This window comes from Pan paniscus, chromosome 7, assembly GCF_029289425.2.
Source record: "Pan paniscus chromosome 7, NHGRI_mPanPan1-v2.0_pri, whole genome shotgun sequence".
Taxonomy (NCBI): Eukaryota; Metazoa; Chordata; class Mammalia; order Primates; family Hominidae; genus Pan; species Pan paniscus.
This window is the reverse complement of record NC_073256.2, coordinates 67271621-67291257: the sequence shown is the minus strand read 5'-3', so window position 1 is coordinate 67291257 and position 19637 is coordinate 67271621. Positions and strand designations below refer to the sequence as shown.

Genomic DNA, 19637 nt, shown 5'->3' with positions numbered 1-19637 from the left:
TATTCCTATTTATGTATAAGTGCTGCTTTAGCCTTTGTTGGAGATCTGTAGATAAGTATCAAACATGTACCAAAAAAAAAAAAAGAAAAGAAAAGAAAGAAAAAATCACCCCACTGCCACCTGCCCCACACTAACTGCAGACAAGTTTCCCACAGGGAATGCCCTTCCTTTCTGGCTTTCCTCACACTGTGGTCTCCCTACAGATTTTGCCAGACCAACAGCTGCACACCAGGGAGCAGGCGATGTGCGTGTGTATAAGGAGAGGGAGATTTTAAGGAATTGGCTCACACAATTGTGGGGCTGGCTGCTCTGATATCTTCAGGGCAGCCGGCAGGCTGGGGACCCAGGAAAGAGCTGATGTTGCAGCTCAAGTCCAAGGCAGTCTGGGGGCAGCTTCCCTCTTCCTCAGCGGACCTGGGGCTTTCCTCTTAAGGCCTTCAACTGACTGGATGAGGCCCAACTACGTTGTGGAGCGTGATCTGCTTTACTCAAAGCCCACTGATTTAAATATTAATAATATTGTAAAAAATACCTTCAGAGCAAAATCTAGACTGGTGTTTGGCCAAAAGCTGAGTTTCATGGGTGCTGTCACCCAGCCAAGTTGATCCCTAAAATTAACCACCACAGCAGGTTAACACTGGGCCAGCAAACAATAGCGGAAGATGGCCTCAAGCTCTGGCCTTGAGGCAGCTGGGAGGCAGGAAGTGCACTGGAGATTCGAGAAAATTCAGGAGCCTTCCTCAGCTGGGAACATGACTGGGAATCAGGCAAGATGGAGGGTGTCCTCCAGATGCTTGTCTCAAGCCTGGAAAATGTATTTCCAATTTCTACAATGACAGGGCTGTCAAATGAAATGATGAAGAAGACTTGTTTTAGAGCAACAGGGAGAGGTGTGGAAAAATCTCCTTGATTCTTCCCCTGACTCCAAGGCCGGGCAGCGCGGCAGTGTCCCGACAGTGTCCCAGCACCGTCCTGAAATGCTGGATGACGGGCGGTCGCAAAGGGCATCGCCTGAGGGAGGGGTTGTGGCGGGGAGCTGGAGCAGGGCGGATTGGAGTGACTGATGGCCTGGCTACAGGGAGCAGAGTCTGCCCTCACTCTGATGCCAAAAATGGGCTGCAGGGCAGGAGTGCACAGGAGTGCATGTCTCCCAATAAAATAACAGCCCAGCTTTTAGGAATCACCTTCTCCCTCCTGCCCTTCATGGTAGCTCAGGGAGACAGGAACCTGCTTGCCTTTCTTTCTGCGGTGGCAGGCTTGTGCCATTCCAGTGACTTAATTGCATCCTTACCTTCAATAGGAATGCTTTTGGCTCAGGTACAGATCTGGTTGATCTTTTTCTCAGGAAGACAGGCTTTCTCCCAGAAAGAATATTTCTCGGATTTGAGAGAAACAAGTACCACACGCAAACAGAAATCAGTCTGGTAAGACGGCACTCTCTGAATGTTTCAGCTCATTTGTTTTGCTCTCTGAGCATGAGATTCTTAGCTATGATAGCCAGGCATCTACTCACAACAAATCTGGAGACTGTGTTCAACCCAGGGATTACCAGGAGGCCCCACACCTCACTGGATGAGCTGTGTGGCCTGGGTCTCCTCAGGAAGGGGCTCAAGTTCAGACTTGATTTTATGTCTTAACGACATTTTGCATTCAGTCTCAGCTACACATAGTATTTCAAAAGGATCACATTTATCTTACAACTTATACTGGACTGCACCATCTGTACTGCGCACACTATTTAATATCTTAAAATAAATTCTGGGCTGGGCGCGGTGGCTCATGCCTGTAATCTCAGCACTTTGGGAGGCCTAGGTGGGCGGATCACCTGAGATCAGGTGTTCCAGACCAGCCTGGCCAACGTGGTGAAACCCTGTCTCTACTAAAAGTACAAACATTAGCCCGACGTGGTGGTGGGCGCCTGTAATCCCAGCTACTCAGGGGGCTAAGGCAGGAGAATCGCTTGAACTCGGAGGTGGAGGTTGCAGTGAGCTAAGATCTCACCACTGCGCTCCAGCCTGGGCGACAAGAGCAAGACTCCTTCTCAAAATAAATAAATAAATAAATAAATAAATAAATAAATAAATAAATAAATAAATAAATTCTGCAATTTGTGAATTGGACAGTCATAGATAACTGTATTCTTTATATTAAATTTCTGTTTGTTTATTGTTAATGTAAAATTTGCCCTAAAATCCACTGGGAACTTCTGGATTTTAGACAAGGCCTGGGCTTTTCTATCACTCTGCTAGGTCTTTCTCTGCACAATTCTGCACATCCCCTTGGTGTAACTCCATGTAACCCACTGAGAGGAGGCATAATGGGCTGTGAGGTGAGTCTGGTGTGCATTGTTAACTTGGGAACCAACTGACATGACTTGGAGCTATGATAGTTCGCGTGGAGCTAGTTCATGTTGCTCTCTGTCCATCCCTTTTCTTCATCCTCAATCTGCCACGGGGAGTCATTTTCATCTCTTTTTGGCAGCAGGAATTTCTGAATTGAGTTTGAGCTAGAAACTCACATCTTATTAGTTAAAAATGTTGATTCCGAATTGCTTCTGCAGAAGAGCATTAAACATTTCTTCCCCAGCTTCATCAGCTTGTGCTGGGGAGAGTAGAGGAGACAGACAGACACACTTGTCTAACCACTCCCAGCAAATTCCATGTGCCCAACTTTTATCTTGGTACAATGACTAGGATTGCTTCTGAACTGAGTTCCAAAGAACAATGAATGGGATGAAAATTGTGTTACACAAGGGTTGTTATTATCATAAATATTATTTCATCAATATTATGTATATTACAATGGGATGAAGGAGATATAATAACTCAATTTCCACTCTATGTAAGGAGTAAAAATACAATGCTACATTTTAGGCTAAGGGAAGTTTTATATGAATGACAAATTTTATATAAATGAAATTGCTAGTGACCGATCTTGAGTAAAATATTTAGCATAGGCAAACATTTTTTCAAGTGTACAAGGAGACATGCATGCATATTTATTGCAATATTGTTAGTAAATAATGTTGCAAAAATTTGGAAACAACCAAAATGTCTGTCAGTAAAGGGATCTATAAAGGAATGGTGTGGTCTGTCTGCACTGTGGAGTACTGTGGAGAATTTAGACAAAAATACCTAGTCCTTTATGTGTAGACAAGGAACAACATAGAAAATATGTAGTGGAAGGGAAAAGGGAAGTTTTAACAACCACATAACGTGGGAAATGAATTGTATTTCTGGGTAAATGTACATACTTACACAGTATCATTATCCAAATTTGGTGGCCATTTGAATTTAAATAATCTAATTTTCAGAAATATACTTACCCTACGATAGGTAATACACTGTGCAAGGCCCTGTATGCAATCCTAAAGACCTGGGATTCAAATTAGGAAGGGGTATGTTTTCCTAGAATTTCAGCTTATAATTTACTTACCTATAAAAATTTATGTGCCAGAATGTACTAGCCAAAGAGGATCAAGTGCTAACATATTCATTTTGGTATATTTGAATATGACTTATTGGAGTTTAAGTCAATCTCGAGAAAATCTTTGGGTGTCCAACCAGACTTTTTTTTCTTTTTTCTTTCTTTTTCTTTTTTTTTTTCTTTTTCTTGAGACGGGGTCTTACTCTGTGGCCCAGGTTGGAGTGCAGTGGTGTGATCACGGCTCATTATAGCTTTTACCTCCTGGGCCCAAGCGATCTTGCCACCTCAACCTCCTGAGTAGCTACAACCACAGGTGTGTACCACCATGCCTGGCTAATTTTTGTATTTTTTGTAGAGATGGGTCTTGTCATGTTGCCCAGGCTGGTCTCGAACTCCTGTGCTCAAGGGTCCTCCTGCCTCAGTCTCCCAAAGTGCTGGGATTACAGGCATGAGCTACTGCACCCAGCCCAGCCCACACTCTGCTTCTCAGGAAGAGAGTGAGTCCCTGAGCATGCCTCACTGGTGAGAATAGGGTGTGGCCAAAGTCAGTGGGCAGAGTCTTACAGTCCACTGAGCCTGGGTACCCTGGAGACCTTTCTATGGCACCAGCTTACAAGCAAGACTGTCTTTATGGCAGAAGAGCTTATGTCTGCTTACTTGTGGAGAAAAACAAGAAGGGAATTCTGATAATAGATACATATAGCACCTTGGCTTTCAAATCAATCCAGTGATAAGTTTAAATCTATAATTTGGTGATGAGTTCAAGCATCTTTTCACATTATTTTCAGTTAAATTACCATTATATTGTATGTAGCTGAAAATAAATTTGCAATGGCATCATTTTGTACAACTGAAAATGTACCTACCCTATAATCTAGCAATCCCAATTCCAAATATTTAGCATAGGCAAACATTTTTCCAAGTGTACAAGGAGACATGCATGCATATTTATTGCAATATTGTTAGTAAATAATGTTGCAAAAATTTGGAAACAACCAAACTGTCTGTCAGTAAAGGAATCTATAAAGGAACGGTGTGGTCTGTCTGCACTGTGGAGTACTGTGGAGAAGTTAGACAAAAATACCTAGTCCTTTATGTGTAGACAAGGAACAACATAGAAAATATGTAGTGGAAGGTAAAAGGGAAGTTTTAACAACCATATAACATTTGATAGCTTTTTTGTAAATTTAAAAGCACAAAATATTTTAAATTTGCCTATATATTAGGTTTATTTTCATATGTAGACAATTGTTGACTTACAATGGTGCAACTTACGATTTTTGACTTTACCATGTTGTGAAATGGTTACAATTTTGATGTAATGTACAATAGTGAGTAAATTGCATGAGATAGTCAACATTTATTATAAAATAAGGAGTGTGTTAGATAATTTTGCCCCACTGCAGGCTAATGCAAGTGTTCTGAGCGTGTTTAAGGTGGGCTAGGCTAAGCTATGATGTTGGTAGTTCAGTTGTATTAAATGCATTTTTGACTTACAATGTTTTCAACTTACAGTGGATTTATAAGGACATAACGCCATCATAAGTCAAGGAGTATCTGCATGTGTTTACATTTCATCTTATATTTATCCACATATATAGAAATGTTATGTCTGAAGAGGAGCATCAAATACATGAGTGGTTACATCTGGAGTGGGAGGCAAAGCTAAAATTAAGATGGTGCTTAAAAGATGTTCATTTTATCTACAATGTGTTTTTATATATAATTTGTGTAGTAAACATACACACGTGAAATTATGAGTAGAAGCAACTGTATCAAGGTATAAATATTAATAGTAGTTAACTCTGGATGTAGACAGTAAGGATTATTATTTTCTCATTTGTACTTTTCTGAATTTTTCAGAAATTTCAAAGCCGAAAATAAGGAAAATGGTTTATCTTTTTATATTTGCTTCCTTGTTGTATTGTTGGAATCTCATTTTGGGAGAATTATTAGGATTATTGTTTAATGCAAGAGGAGAGCCCTTTCTCTAACTGTTAATTTTTAGCTTCTGTTTTTAAGAGAAACCAGTGGTTTCCAGGGTATTCGGGTCTACATAACTTAATGTCTTATATGTTTATAGGGAGGATCTCATATAGCTTACAGTTTCTTTTACTGATATAGTCTAGACATACCAAAGAGCAATGGGTGGTGTATAAACAGTGCATTCCATTTAGCGAGGAGGTATAGTCACTGAGTTATTTAATAATTTTAATTGAAAATAATAGCTCCTATAAAATTTTGCTCATTTTGGCAAAGTCTAGAGAAAGATGAAGTGATAGATGATAGATTTTAAGGTACTCTTATAAAGTTTTGTGAGTCAAGTATTCTAAGATAGAACAACTTTTTATGGTGGTGAAGAGTTTTGTTTTGAGAAATTAATTGAGGGGAAGTAAATAGTTTTTGTTTTCATTTTATTCTATTACTGCCACTCTAGCATCCTATAAAATTTCCCTGATATACTTCTCCTTGGGCCTAACATTTCCAAGCAAATAACTTCATCTTTCTTCTATACTCCTTGCGTTAGAGAGAGAAATTCAGCTCAAATTAGTTTATCAAAACGACAGCTTCTGGTGTCAGGGATCTGGAAAGTCAAGGAGTAAATTTGGTCTCAGGCAATCCTGGGTCCAGGGCTTTGTTTCTTTCATTTGCTATTTTGGCCTTATGTGTTTCTGCTGGGCCTTTATTCCTAGGCTGGCGCTTTCTTGAGTGGACAAGATGAGGTAGTGGCCCTAGATGTTCATTTTCCTTAGAGCTCTGAACCCCAGAGAGAGAACATGACTTTTATTCAGCAGCCATGTCAATGCTTTAAAACAACTCCAGCTGGCCTGGCTTGGGTCATATGTTCCCCATGGAAGAAACAGCATGCCCGTGGAGATGCTGCCCCCAGTTAACCACCCTGTTCTGGGCAGGAAGAGGCCCCTGCTTGACGTCTTTACCATAATGACATGGAGTGGGGCGCCTCGTTCTCCAACTGAAAGAGGGGCTCTAGGCAGAGCAGTCCCTAAGTCTTCCAAGTGTGCATGGCATTTGTTTGATCCTCTGTTGTATCACAAACACTATGCACCCTAGTCCTGTAATAACTTGCTTGACATCCCCCCACTGAACTATCTGTAGTCAGTAGCAGGGACCCTATCTTGCTTATCTTTGCATCCCTATTAATTAACATGATAGGTGGCACATAGCTGACACTCAATTATTTACATGCTGAATAAAAAAGATGTGGACTCATGAAAGAGAATGTTGGTTGTGGAGTAATGTCTCTCTCAAACTAATTGTTCTGTTGATTTAATACTTTGTAGAAGGCCATTGTATTCCTGTACTGTGAAGAAAAATTAAGTAATTAATAATTTTTGCTAAATTCAAACAGTGGTGTTGAGTTGATATGTGACATCTAATATATCAATTATTTTCCAAACTAAATGTACTCAATTGACATGTTGCCATGTATAGAATTTGTTTTACTGGCCTACAAATAAAACCTAAAATAAATGGTGTAACTGTCTTTAACACTTTGCAGAACTCTATAAATAGCCACATTTGTCTGGCATCCTGTGACAAGCATATGTCCCCAGAGATGCAAAATTTGCTGTAAACAGTGCACCTCCCTAATGATTAGTGTATGATGTGCATTAGTTCTGTCTTAATTATATTTAGTCCTTTAGTACTGTATGTTTGATCATAAAAGGAGACTTAGCCTTCAAGCTTCTGGAAATAATGGCAGAATGCAGTCAACATATTATAATTGTTCTTCACCTTTTTATGTTCCCAGAGACTTGAGGTTTAACAGAATAAGAGAAATTCCAGGGAGCGCCTTCAAGAAACTCAAGAATTTGAACACACTGTGAGTACTTATTGCTTATCTGTAAGGTTCCTAAAATTATATGCTGGTTGGATGGCAATTTACCGTGAAAGTCATTCTGAGTGTCAAGAACAGCTAGCAGAAGAATGACACCTTGTAGATGTCTTATAACTGGGAAAATTCTACTGCTTCTTTACACTGCCTATGTTTTTATAACCTTTTGAACATGGAAGAGATTCTTATTTATCCAATTTATTTGTATTCTATTGGTTTAGAAAAGCTTCATGAGAAGAAGAAATAGAGAGAAGGAGGGGTTAAGTAACTGGTCTATGAGTCCCACGGCAAGAAAGCAATAGAAATGAAATTAAAATTCACAACTTCCTAACTGCAAAGCCCATGCTCTACTCAGTATGCTACTAGGCCTTCTTATTTGTGATACTCTAAAACAAAGAATAGCTTTAGAATCATGTAGAGATGCTGTTTTATGATAGTCTTAAATGAAAACATATCATGTAGAGAAAAAAATGACAACTTTATGGCTAAGCGCTGATAAATGTCTCCAAGTTTAAAGGCATTTATTTTATTCACTCAACAGTATCTATTATCTATTGTGGGCTACCAGTTGGCTGGTTTTGCGTTTGGATCCGAATGCACATGCCCCTGCTATGATAGAACTGATGGTCTGACATTGTGGGGCAGTCAGGTAGCCAACACCCAACTGTAATATGTCTGTAATAGAAAAAATTCCTATGTATAGTAAGTGCTATAAGGAGAAGAGACCTATGAGAGATGATGACCGGAGGTTCAATATGTAAAATCTTCCTATGCTGCATTTAGATTAATCCACTGAGTGAACACACTGAAAGTTAAGAATCTTCAGTGAGGCTAGACCCATGTGGGTGTGTTTGTCTTCTTGTCATAATATTCTCATGTTAGAGTTAGCAATTTTATCAACTTGGCTGAACTCACCATATTCAGGCCAAGCTAGCCCTTCTAACTTTAGAGTTGAGATCATAACTTTACACTTGTGCTTCTCCCATCTGGTTTCTTTCCAGTAACTGATGTCGGAACACACATATTTTTATCACAGTATCTCTGTTTGGGATGATGTAAGAACATAAGAAAGTAAGGACTGCAGGGTTTATTCTTTGTTTTACAATAAAGCAATGATTATCAAAGTGCAAAGTACAAAAACATTTCCTGGAGTGCTTGTGGACATGCAAATTCCTAGCCCTCTTCCCCAGGGATCCTAATTTAGGACTTCTCAGGATGGGCCCAAAGATCTGCATTTGATTATTATTATTTTTTTCTTTGAGACAGAGCCTTACTCTGTCGCCCAGGCTGGAATGCAGTGGCACGATCTCGGCTCACTGCAACCTCTGCCTCCCGGGTTCAAGCAATTCTCCTGCCTCAGCCTCCTGAGTTGCTGGGATTACAGGTGCCTGCCACCATGCCCGGCTAATTTTTGTATTTTTAGTAGAGACAGGGTTTTGCCATGTTGGCTAGGATGGTCTCAATCTCCTGACCTTGTGATCCACCCGCCTCGGCCTCCCAAAGTGTTGGGATTACAGGCATGAACCACCACGCCCAGGCTATTGAGTATCTTCTAATGAGTATTTCTGGGTGAAACCTTTCACCACTGTCTACTGAAACATGTATATGATAGATAATCAAATATTTTATCCATTGATTAAATTGTGAATATGATAAAATGTTATCAAATATTTTCATTAGAGATAGTTGCCATTTAAAAAATTCAAGGAGTGTGACAAACTGATAAAATCTATTGGGGTTTGGCCACTTTTTGGAATTACAGTACACAATTATTGATGAACACTAATTATTGATGAATAATCCACTTCTTCACTTGGCAGAAACCATGGATAATATTAATTTGTTTCTAAATATTTTTATTAGAAAACCATAATAAAATAGTAATTATGTTGTTAATTGCAAGCCTCATTTTATACTAGTTGCTTTATATACATTATCTATATTCCTTTCTTTCATGCTTTGTGGTAGGTGTTACTATGTTCATTTTACAGATGAGGAAATTGAGGTTCATGGCTGTAATGTAATTTACCCAAATTGAGGCAGATAGAAAAGAGCAGATTCAGGGTTCCACAGAGTTTGATCTGTTAACTGCTGGACTATATGGTTTCTCATGATAGCATTCAGGAAAAGTACTTCCCTGGAATACAGATGGTAGATCATTTAAACAGTAAGTTGTGTGTACATGTGGTTGGTGTGTGTGTGTGTGTGTTTGTGTGTGTGTGTGTGAGAGAGAGAGAGACAGAGAGACAGACAGTGAGAGAGAGAGAGAGAGAGATTTCTGTCTAGAAAATGAGTTAAGCAATGAGACACTTACCACTCCTGAGACTTCAGAGGAATTTGTTAGTCCAGTTAAGTGAAGACCCAAAGGTCTTTACTAATTTATTGTAAAAGCAAAAGAAATAAGGACACATTTTTTAAAAAATAAAGTTAAATTTTTCATGAAGAATATTAAAAATTTTGACCATATGGCTCTTATACGAACATAGCATCACAAAGTGAAATCAAGCATCTGGTGATTCTATTTCCTTGGGTTGCGTTTATAGTAAATTGCACAGAAACTCCACTGTTTTCTTACAATTTAAAAAAATGCCAACCACATTTCTTCTATATTGTAAAAGAGAGGGTTTTCTCAAAAACAGTTGGCATTTTTGTATTAAACAGAGCTTGCTAAGAGATTTACTTAATAAAAAATCTGGAAATGTTATGTATTGCTGGAGCCTAAGAGCTAGAGGGTAAGATCAAGGATCTGTTATCAGACCCTGAATTTCACCCACTGCAGCACAGCCAAGTGGTGCCTGGCAGAGCTCTGTGACTTGCCAGGGTGCCTCCGCCTTCCAGTTTCTGGATGACACTGATAAGAGTAATACATTTGGGAAACAGGCTCAAATTCAATTGTGGACAACACAATCTTGCTTATAAAAAAGATGATTGAGCCCTGGAGGAACAGCAATAGCTAATAAGTGCCAAGGACAAAAGGTTAGACTATACCACAAAAATAAAATAAATGCATGCCACTATTTAAATAGCAACAACAGAAATACGAAGATCTGATTCTAGGGCTGACACTCCTCACTCATCTGCCTTCTGGAAGGAAGGCCTAATTGAAAAGCAAGGTGAAAAGAACCTTGAGAAGAATGTCAAAAGGGAGGGGTTGGGGGGTATTTCTGGTCCTTCCAATTGTTTTGTGAAGTGTGGCAAGTTATTTAACTCCTTAAACCTTAAGTTTACTAACATTTCCTCTGACGTTTTATTTTGAAAATTTCAAAGCTACCCAAATCTCAAAAGAAGGGCATGATAATTGCTTTGTACCTTTTACGTAAATTCACTAGTTAACATTTTGCCACATTCACGTTTCTCTGTCTCCCCACACTCCTCTATGTGTGTTTATTCTAATTTGGCCGAATCGCTTCCAAATTATATACTACGCTTTATTCCTAGGTAAGCTATATAGATATAGGTGCAGTTTGTAGAGTGTTTAACTAAATATCACATATAATTAGTTAATGTACGTATTAATATTATTGTTAAATGGCATTAAATTATATGTTCTATTTATTTCATGCTAGTAGATAAAATGCAATTGATTTTTGTATATTGATATTGTATCCAGTGACCTTACTAAATTAATCCTCACTAATTCTACTCATTTGCTTATATCCTTTGGGTTTTTGTAATTACACAATCATGTCCTTTGGAAATAAACAGTTTTCCTTTCCAGTCTGTATACAGTCTCAGGGGACAGCACGTGATATTAGCTGCAGTTTTTTTTGTAAAGCTTGTATTAAGAAGATAGTGGCATATGATGAACTAGTGATCGATTTGTGGTAAAACCACTGATAAGAGTTAGGTCATTTTGTCTTTGCTCTTACCAAATTCAAAACTAAATGCATTATTCTCACTCTTGCTGTTCAACAATCAACCTTATCACTAGTGGCTAATAGACTAATTTATCTCCACAAACTTGGCACTGCAGCATAAACTGCACTGAACTTCACCAACATGAGACCAATTCTTCTGCCTATTGACGTGATCTGATCCTAGAGGTAGTTCTCCTAGGGCAATTTCCACAAGCAATAGGGCCTGAGCACTGAATACAGTGCTAGCTTATTGGAAAATGGTCATGGTAAGGCAATGTAAGAAGGACTCTGGCTGATCTCTTCCTAATAAATTTCTCTTCCTCATTATCCTACAAAACAAAATCACAACATCAGGAGAATAAAACCAAGTTAAGTGGTCTTGTCTATTTTTCAACTTTTATACTCGATCATGGCAGAAATGTTTTGAGTGGCTATAGGGTGAGTGAGAAGAATCCGGGCAGATCAGAGCAAACTTCCAATTGGTAAATAGTTGACTTTAAAATCTACTGGAAGACTTATTTTTTTTTCCTCTATGCCTGTACATTGTTAAATTTTGAATATTACTCTTAATCTCTTGACTTTGTCTGTATATAATACTATTTTGCTGTATATAATAAAGGAGCATTTAAGATACAGTACTCCTATGGAATCAATTCAAAGGTGACTAACTGGAATTTTTTTTTTTTTTTTTTTGAGACAAAGTCTCTCTCTGTTGTTGAGGCTGGAGTACGGTAGCAGATCTCAGCTCACTACAACCTCTGCCTCAGGGGTTTAAGTGATTCTCCTGCCTCAGCCTCCCAACTAGCTGGGATTACAGGCATGCACCAGCACACGTAGCCAATTTTTTGTATTTTTAGTAGAGATGAGGTTTTACCATGTTGGCCAGGCTGGTCTCAAACTCCTGACCTCAGGTGATCCACCCACCCCGGCCTCCCAAAGTGCTGAGATTACAGGCATGAGCCACCATGCCTGGCCTGGATTTTCATTGTCCAAAGAATGTTTCATCTGCGAAACAGATCAATAATGAGAATTTTTCTAAAGTCAATAAAATGTTTAATCAAAAATAAAAAGTAAAATAAAAACATAATTAAAAAGAAAGAAATAGCATGAATGTATGCACAATTTGCAATACTAAATATATTACAGACTCCCCCCCAACTAGAAATATAAAATTAAAAATTATAAGAGGATTTTCTCTTTATTGTAAACATGTTATGTGTGAAGTGTTGTGGTAGGTGCTTTACAATGACTAAATATGTGACCTTGAGTAAATTGTTTTACTCCTTGGATCACAGTTTCTTCACCTACAAAGCTAAGAGATTATGTCTTCTAGTATTAAACATTTACCCAATTTCCAAAAGAATAAAAGATTCAGCTCTAGACAAGATTTAAAAGGAAAATTGTTATAATTACAGGTTAAAAAACACAGTATGTTTAATGGGAAAGTTTCAAGTCTCTCAACAGGTGTGTTATTTGCCGACTTTCCTCTTTCAAGCTGAAAAGGCTGTTTTCAGATTCATGAGAAAATGACAATTAAACCAAGGCTGGGGTCTATGTTGGTGCTGCAACTACTGCCGTTTTTTTCCTCGAGTGTGTCTTGTCTGAAGGGCTGAAGACACAGTTACCAGCCAAAGAGGTTTCTCTTTTCTTAAAGCATGTTGTTTGACACAGAAATTTTACTAGTTTTTCTTTATAAATCCCTTAAAAATTAATGATGAAATGTTTGCACCCATATTAATTGTTTCATCCTCTTATTCATTGTTCTTCACTTGTGTGTCCTGTTAGTAGAAGAAAATGGAAAGTATATAAGTAGGAAATGTATGAGCACTAAATCAAATTTGGAATTTCTACCCATTTGTAATTTTTTATTATGTTGTTTAAATGTGATTTTTGACATAGTTTTTAAGCATAGTAAAACATTTTAGTAAGACCACATGAAATCATTATAACAGCACAAGTATAAACATAATGATAGCTTTTAGAATCTTCTACCTGGGTGAGAGCTCAAGTTCTGACTTTCATTAGCTGTATGGTGTTAGTTTCCATATCTATAAAAGAGGATAATCATAGCTCATATAATTAATGTAATGATTAAACAAAATAATACATGTAAAATATAGTGTGAGCAACGCAAAGAAGTTATATTGATTTTCTAGGGCTGCTGTAAAAAAAATCACCAAAGCTTTGGTGTCTTAAATCGAAAGAAATGGATTCTCTCACAATTCTAGAGACCAGAAGCCTGAAACGAAGGTGTGGGCAGGACTGCCTTCCCTCCAGAGGCTCTGGGAGAGAAACTTCTCCTTGCCTCTTTTAGCATCCAGGCCCTGCTGGCATCCTTTGGTGTTTCTTGCCTTGAGTCCACATCACTCCAATCTCTGCCTCTATCTCTCACTAAGAATTGCTTTCTATTCAGTGTCTGTAGAGTCTCTCTTTTACATGGATAGTTGTGATTGGATTAAGGGCCCACTCTGAATAATCCCATTTCAAGATCCTTAATTTAATCACATCCCCGAAGATCCCTTTTCCTTATCAGATAAAATTTACAGATTCCAGGAATTACGACCTGATATTTTTGGGTGGCCATTATTCAGGCTACTACAGAAAGGTAAAAGTTTATTATCATTAGTTATGATTTGTGGTGGTAGTAATAGTAGTAATGAGAGTAATTATAGTAGTTGTACTGTAAAAGTGACATATATTTAGACACCCTAATTTTGAGTTGCAAAAAGAAGAATGATGCATGAAAAAGGCTACACTTTATGTGACTTTGGAAACTAACACCATAAAAGCAAACATTATATGAAGCCCAAGATGTCATACCATCTAAGAATCAAATATTCAATATTTTACAGTGCTTTTCTTGATATTAAAAAATAGGCAAAAAGTAAAAAGAAAGAAGCTAATATTGTTGAGTCCCTTCTCTGTGTCTAACTATAAATTCTAATAATAAATATTAAAAATAAAGTCAATATTATGGAGACACTATTGTAAGTGTTTTTCATTTACCTGTGATTTAATAAACCCCATGAAGGACTATCATGATCCTTATTTTATAGCTGAGGACACTGATGCACAGAGAAGTCAGTTAACTTTGTCAGTCTTGCAGAAAAATGCAGTGGTAGATCTTTCCTTGACACAGGGGCTCTGGCTACAAAGTTCATGCTCCTAGCCACTCCATAATACTGCCCCTCATATACTACCATCTCTTTGTGATTTGGGGAAATTTTAACTTCTGCATTGTAAAGTGATGACTCATATTTTTCTACATAATGCAAATACAGAACCTGCTGTATTTTTCAAAAGGCTTGCACAGTGCTCAGTGGAATTGTTTAGTTTCTCTCTGCCTCGTTTTGGGGAACTCCCAGAACACATAGGTGAAGTTTCAGCAGCACAATTACCATCACTCACCTTCTCTGAGAAGTTCTCTTCACCTTCATTTCCCCCTTGGCCCAACTTCTTGTCATGTGTCGGTATTTTGATACTGGCCAGAAATAGAGAGAAATTTCTGGGGTGGATGCCAGGAAAATTTGGCTTATAAAAACTCTATGTTGCCGTTCTCTGATTGGCACATCCAAGATATTTCTTGGCTCTAAGGCATGGGCTTTACTAATTGGGCCATGAAGTCTCCTTAGAGACTTCTTATCATTTGCCTTTGCCTCAATTTATGTTACTCAGAATTCACAGACCCTGTATAAGGGATGATACATCCTGGCTTCCAAAAAGAAAGCTCCAAAATGGTGAAAACACCCAAGAGCATACATTTCTCTTAAAAGTACGTTGTATCCTTTTTACAGTATATCTATGTGCTGAAGTACCAGTAGTAATAGACATTTGCACTCCCAGGCCATCGGCTCTCTCTCCACTCCTGCTGCACTGAATAAACCGTCCTGGCCCCTTTCTACAACCACCTGTGCCCTGGATCATTTCCTTTCTCTCCCAGGCAGTGGCAGATTCTTGCGATTGTCCCCTATCTCTCCTAATCATCGGTTTGTCATTTTCTTTTGTACTTTTCATACAAACATACTGACATTTAATAATTTCTGTAACATGTCTTCCTTTGATCTGACACCTCTTTCCCTCTCTTTTGCTATCTCCCTATTTTCCTGCTTCCCTTAGGAGCAAGGCTCCTAGAAGTGTTGTCATTTCTCATTCTATCTGTGTGCTTTCCTCCCTTCCTCTCTTAAACCTACCCAGGTCAGTCTGGAGCACTATCACACCACTGAAAGGTAACCGTTGGCTGCCATGGAAGTGCCCCATCCCATGGGTATTCTTCAGTGCTTGTTTTGCTTGCCCAATCAGCAATATCTGACACAAGGGGTCAACTCCTCCTTTTTGAAATATTTTCCTTAGTTGCACTTTGTGTTATCACTTGTATTAGTTGGCTACGGCTATCACAACAAAATGCCACAGACCAGGTGGCTTTAAAAACAGAAGTGTATTTTCTCACAGTCCTGGAGTATGGAAGTCCAAGATCATGGTGCCAGCAGGTCTGGTTTCTCCCGAGGCTTCTCTCCTTGGTGTGTAAATGTCATCTCTCCCTGCATCCTCACTGGCCTTTTCTCTGCACACAGATATCCTGCTGTCTCTTCCTCTCCTTATAAGGACACCAGTGTCACTGGATCAGGGCAGTGTCCTTAAGACTTCACTTAACATTAATTCCTTCTTGAGGGGCCCTACCTGCAAATTTAGTCACATGAGGGGTTGGGGCATCAACATACCCATTTCGGGGAACACAGTTCATCCCATAACACAGTCCTTTCCTTGGTATCCTCCTAACTCATTGCTTGGCTCTTGTTTTCCTTTCCCTCTGTCTTTCCCCTTCTCAGTCTTTATGCTGCAATGCCTCACAGCTCAGCAGGCAGCACTTTCCTTACACTCACCTTCAAGGTGAGCATGTCCAGCACCATGGTTTTCAACACTGGGCCCTCCACATTTATGTTTTCACTATGACTTTGAACTTCGATTTCACGTAACTGTCTGCACAACATCTGAGGCCTGTCAGCATCCCGAGCTCAGTATTTATAAAATCAAACTTTTGATTCATATATTTTACCAAAATTGCTCCTCCTGTAAATTTCTCCATTTCAGGCTGTGTTACTTTTATGCTATCAGGTGGCCTGTAATATTAAAGTCGTTCTAATCTCCTCTCTTTACCTCAAACCCTACATCTATCAGCAAATGCACTTCATTCTATCTTTAAATGTACTACAAATCTGATCTGTTCACCACCTCACTGCTATCAGCAGTCACTCTGGCTTCACTGCCTTTCACCTAAAGCCAAAGCTAATTAAATGGTCTCCCTGTCTCTTTTTACCAGCTCCTCAAGCAGCCGTGTGATCCTCTAAATAGATGTTATATGATCTCAATCATCTGCTCAACACCATCCGTTGATGGTATGATGGTTAATTTTAAATTAATCAGGGCGCAGGATGCCCAGATATGTGATTAGACATGATTTCTGAGTGTGTCTGAGAGGATGTTTCTGGAAGAGATAAGCATGAATTGGTGGCCTGAGGACAGCAGATGGCTGTCCCTAGTGTGGGTGGGTGCTATCCTATCCACTGAGGGCCTGCATAGAACAAAAAGTCAGAGGGAGGAGGAATTTGCACTCTGCCTGAATGCTGAGCTGGGACATCCATCTTTTGCCCATGGCTCTCCTGGCTCTCAGGCTTCAAAACTGGAATCTGCACCAACAGCCGGCCAGCTCTCAGGCCTTCAGACTGTACCACGGGCTTTCCTGGGTCTTCAGCTTGCAGAGGGCAGATCATGGGACTTCTCGGCTTCCACAACCATGTGAGGCAATTCCTGTGTAAATCTTCTCTTTTATATCTCCATGTATTTCCTATTGGTTCTGTTTCTCTGGAGAACCCTGACTGATTCAAAAGTCTTCTCTTCCACCTACGGATCTGTGTCCCTGCCATAACCTATGTGGCCATCTACAATCAGCCTGGGGCCCTTTTCTGACGTGAGATCCTAGACTCAGCCCCCTTCACGCTGCTGCTGCTACTATAGGCTTTTATTTTTTTAAAAATATAAATATCGTCCCGACGCGGTGACTCACGCCTGTAATCCCAGCACTTTGGGAGGCCGAGGCGGGTGGATCACGAGGTGAGGAGATCGAGACCATCCTGGCTAACACGGTGAAACCCCGTCTCTACTAAAATACAAAAAATTAGCCAGGTGCGGTGGAAGGAGCTTGTAGTCCCAGCTACTTGGGAGGCTGAGGCAGGAGAATGGCGTGAACCTGGGAGGTGGAGCTTTAGGTGGAACCCTAAAGATTCCACCAAAAGGCTCGCTCCCAGAACTGATAAATGACTTCAGTAAGGTTTCACAATACAAAGTCAATGTACAGAAATCAATATCATTTCTATACACTAATAATGTTCAAAGCGGGAGCCATATCAAGAGTGCAATCCCATTTTCAATAGCCACAAAAAAATAAAATATGTAGGAATACATCTAACCAAAGAGGTGAAAGAGCTCTATAAGGAAAAGTACAAAACACTGCTGAAAGAAATCATAGATGACACAAACAAATGGAAAAACAGTCCATGCTCATGGATTGGAAGAATAAACATTATTAAAATGGCCACACTGCCCAAAGCAATCTACAGATTCAGCACTATTCCTATCAAACTACAAATGTCATTTTTCACAGAATTGTAAAAAACCATTCTAAAATTAATACAGAACCAAATGACAGCCCAAATAGCCAAAGAAGTCTTAAGCAAAAAGAGCAAAGCCAGAGGCATCACATAACCCAACTTCAAACTATATTATGAGGCTATAGTAACCAAAACAGCATGGTACTGATTCAAAAACAGACATATAAACCAATGGAACAGAATAGAGAATCCAGAAAGAAAGCTGCACACCTACAGCCAACTGATCTTTGAAAAAGTCAACAAAAATAAACAATGGGGAAAAGACTCCCTATTCAATAAATGGTGCTGTGATAACTGGCTAGCCATATGCAGAAGAAGGATACTGGATCCCTACATTTCACTGTATAAAAAAATTAGCTCAAATTGCACTAAAGATATAGATATAAGATCACAAACTCTAAAAATCCTAGAAAACCTAGGAAATACCATTCTGGATGCTGGACTTGGGAAATAATTTATGACTAAGTCCTCAAAAGCAATTGCAACAAAAACAAAAATTGACAAGCAGGACCTGATTAAACTATAGAGCTCCTCCATAACAAAAGAAACTATCAACAGAATAAATAGGCTATAGGATAGAAGGAAATATTTACAAACTGTGCATCCAGTAACGGTCAAGTATTCAGAATGTATAAGGAACTTAAACAATTAAAGAAGCCAAAAACATATAACTCCATCAAAAAGTGAACAAAGAACATGAACAGACACTTCTCAAAGAAAGACATACAAGCGGCCAACAAACATGAAAAAATGCTCTACGTCACTAATCATCTGAGAAATGCAAATTGAAACCACAATAAAACACGATTTCACACCTGTCAGAATGGCTATTCTTCTTCTTCTTTTTAGAGATGGGGTCTTGCTCTGTCACACAGGCTAGAATGCAGTGACATGACCATAGCTCACTGCAGATAATGGCTATTATTAAGAAGTTAAAAAACAACAGATGCTGGTAAGGCTGCAGAGAAAGGAGAACATTTATATGCTGTTGGTGGGAATGTAAATTAGTTCAGTCTCTGTGGAAAGCAGGTTGGAGATTTCTCAAAGAACTTAAACTACCATTCGACCCAGCAATCTCATTACAGGGTATATACCCAAAGGAAAAACAACTGTACTACCAAAAAGACACATGCATTCATATGTTCATTATAGCACTCTCACGATAACAAAGACAGAATCAACCTAGGTGCCTATCAACAGTGGATTGGATACAGAAAATGTGGTACACATACACCATGGACTACTATGCATCCACAAAAGAGAATGAAATCATATCCTTTGCAGTAACATGGATGCAGCTGGAGCTCATTATCCTAAGCACATTCATGCAGAAACAGAAAAACCAAATACCATGTGTTCTCACTTGTAAGTGGGAGCTAAACATTGGGTACATATGGACATAAATATGGGAACAAATTGACACTGGGGGTATTAGAGTGGTGAGAGAGGGAAGGGTGCAAGGACTGAAAAGCTACATATTGGGTAATGCGATCACTATCTGTATGACAGGATCATTTATACTCCAAAACTCAGCATCACCCAGTATACCCATGTAACAAATCTACACATGTACCCCCTGAATCTAAAATAACAGAAAATCTAAAATTACAGAAAACAAAACAAAACAAAAAACAAAAGGGTATATAGTTTAATTGCCACATATTTATGAATTTTCCAGTTTTGCTTCTGTTATTGATTTCTAAATTCATTCTGTTTGGTTAGGGAAGATATTTTGTATTATTTCAATCTATTAAAGCTTATTAATACTTTGGATTTATGGTTTGATATGTGGTCCATCTTAAACGTTCCGTAAGTACTTGAAAAAATGTTTAT

General features: G+C 38.9%; 1 protein-coding gene across 1 annotated transcript in view; it reads left to right on the top strand.

The window, feature by feature from the left end:
* Positions 1 to 19637, top strand: part of PXDNL (peroxidasin like) — a 348918-nt gene that overhangs the window by 17196 nt on the left and 312085 nt on the right. The window contains exon 2 of the mRNA XM_024929820.5: positions 7199 to 7270. The gene's annotated coding sequence lies outside the window, so the exon portion shown is untranslated. The remainder of the gene's footprint in view (positions 1 to 7198; positions 7271 to 19637) is intronic.